The sequence below is a fragment of the Manduca sexta genome, chromosome 12 (assembly GCF_014839805.1).
Source record: "Manduca sexta isolate Smith_Timp_Sample1 chromosome 12, JHU_Msex_v1.0, whole genome shotgun sequence".
NCBI lineage: Eukaryota > Metazoa > Arthropoda > Insecta > Lepidoptera > Sphingidae > Manduca > Manduca sexta.
In genome coordinates, this window is record NC_051126.1 from 642,617 (window position 1) to 645,761 (window position 3,145).

A 3,145-nucleotide genomic window follows, 5' to 3' on the forward strand; every position below is an offset into this window, starting at 1 on the left:
AGCTGTAACGTGAAACTGACAGATGCTCTTAAACAGTTCCTGAAAATGTTTGCTGTACTGGTTGTTGTATTGGAGTGGAATAAGGGTAGGTGATGGAAGAGTGAGGTTATCTCCATAGAGAAGAGCGATATCTTCTGATCACTGTTTTAATGTAGTGTGTAAGGGTATATAAGTAGGTATGTCATTGTTGAGATGTGAAACCAGTTATTAATGTAGAGGACTGTATATTTAAGGTAAATACAAAATACAAAACTATAATTATGGTTACGTTCGGTGGTCTTGAAGTCAAGTCCAATATGGCACCCGTCCGTCCTTCCTGTCATCGGTGTTGCCAGCGCGGAAAGGCCATAAACACCCGCGCGAGGCATAGACAGGCTCCCCCGGGTTTGAAGATCTTTCCAGCATGCTGGTAGCGGGCAGATGCTGTTGTAGGAGCGCCGAATGATGCCTCCCTTTGTCTTAAGATCTGCTACCCGCGCCACGCCGTCTTACTCCAGGGTAGGTCTTCATCACACGCGCCAACTGCCATAGAAGCGGCGGAGTCCTGTCCTTGACTAGGACAAGAGCTCCAGACTTGAGTTCTCCGAATGAAGACTGCCATTTCGTTTTCTGCTGCAGTGAGCTGATATATTCGGAACTAAAACGATTCCAAAAGTGAACTTTGATACATTCCATTCTTTTATAACGGTCCAGTCTGTTGATGTGGCTTGGTGGTATTGGTCGCTGGGGTATAGACATCAGTGGTCGCCCTATGAGGAAATGAGCAGGAGTTAAAGGAGTTAGGTCTTGTGGGTCAGTGGACATAGGTGTAAGGGGACGTGAATTCAGAATGGCTTCAATTTGAACCAGACATGTGTTTAGTTCCTCATAGGTAAGGTGAGTCAACTGCAATATGCGACGGAGATGATGTTTGGTTGATCGAACGGCGGCTTCCGCTACACCGTTAAAATTAGGGCTGTAAACAGGCGAAAATTTAAACGAGATACCTTTTAAGGCCAGATCTGAGGACAAACTGGACTCTGATATGATTTTGTTTAATTCATTGTGACAACCAACAAAGTTGGTGCCATTGTCTGAAGTAATGGTCTGGGGTTTGCCGCGGCGTGAAATAAACCGCTCAAGTGCTGCCAGGTATCCTTCTTTGAGAGGTCTGTAACAAGCTCAATGTGAACAGCTTTAATGGCAAAGCAAACAAAGATGCAAAGGTAGGACTTTGTGAGCCTACAACCTCAGCCCTTACGGTCAGCTATCATTACAGGACCAGCATAATCAACTCCACAATTGAGAAATGGAAAATCTAATTGTGTTCTGGTTGTAGGCAGTTGTCCCATGATGGGCTGAACTTGCTGTGCTTTTAAACCGAAAACATTTAATACACCCTTTAACTACCAATTTTGATAGTAAGTTTTTCCCCGAGAGGCCAGTATGCTTGGCGTATATGGGCTAATAATAATTGGGGTCCTGCATGACATAATTCTTTTTGTGTTTAAAAATATTATTTTTGTAATATGATGCTTGCTACATAATAAAATAGGATGCTTAGTGTCATAACTGTATGGGAGTTATCAAGCCTCCCCCACTCTTATTAAACCCTCAGGGTCAAAAATGGTGATAATGATAAAAGGCGATTTTTGGCCGGCAATGGCTTTTGAATACAGAATATGATATTCTTCAGGGAACATTTCAAGTTGTGCATTATGTAAAAAAAAGGTTAAAGACTTATGAAGCTCTGTTACTGTGATGGGGCCAGATAGTTTGTCTGTTTTGTTTCGACAATTTCTAATGAACCTAAAAATGTAGGCCACTATTTTTTGTAATTTTATAAAATTGGAATGTTTTAATAAGAGGGAGTGCCATTCTGAATTTTCTGCAGTGGTGCTGGAAAAATGAGACACAATATCTGGCAATTTACTATCTTTGCATTTGCTTGGCATGCTAGGCCATCCTGATTCATCATTTGCTAGAAAGATGGACCCGACCACCACAGTTCACAATCTTTGATGAGGTTGGCAGACAACCCACGAGAAACTAAATCAGCTGGGTTGTCTTTAGACGGCACATAACTCCACAAATTCCAAATGGTACTTTCTTGAATCTCATGACATCGATTACGCACAAATGGTTTAAGCTTATTAGTGGGCATTGATAACCAACCTAACACAATGGTTGAATCACCCAAAATCTGCATTTGGTTATATATGGGTAGTGAGTGATTGAGCGATAGTCTTGCACCGAGCAAGGCTCCACAAAGTTCGCCGAGGGATTGTTGTAGGCTTGAGGGGTGCTACTTTGTTTTTGAAATAAGAAGTTGTGTTTTCACAGTCTGGTCTTGCTTGAGAGACCTAACATATATCGCATGCTCCATATGCACGCCTGAGGCATCAGTAAATGTGTAATTCAACAGATATATAATCATCAATGAGAACCCAACGTGGTATTCTCAATTGGTTGAGGTAAGGTAAGGTGTCAAAAAAAGACAACCAAAGATTTTAACTTCATCTAACACTTCATCATCCCAGTCACATTTATTTCCATCAACCCATAGCTTTTGCATGACCATTTTGGATTTTGGAAGGCCCTACTAACCCTAAAGGATCAAATATTTGACTAAATGATGGACAAAATGTGCCTTTTAGTTATCTTTTCATGGTTTTCTATCCCTATGGAATATGACAACATGTCTTGGTGAGCGAGCCAGTTTAAACCTAAAAGTCTTATTACTCATGTTACTGTTGTTTGACAGGTCGACAATGGATTCAGGCTGAACTTGAGTGGTTATTTTTAAATTAGCATCTTTTAAGTATTTCATGACTATTTGATTTCCATTTATGCAACTTAAATTGGCAGAGGCCAAAACATTGATAATTCTCTTGCTTAATTCAATTGTTTCAGTAAGAGTGCTGCCTCCACTGAGCAAATCATCAACATAAAAATCACATTCAATTGACCGCTTAACTTGACTTGAAAATTGATCATCACAAACTGCAGATGCTAGACTCACAAGACATTTTGTAGCTAAATAAGGTGCCGAGGCGGTTCCATATGTCACTGTATTAAGGGTGTAAGTTTTAAAGGTTGTGACTTGTCATATCGAAAAATAATTTGTTGAAGTGATTGTTGGCTAGGGATGATATTAATAGCTCGA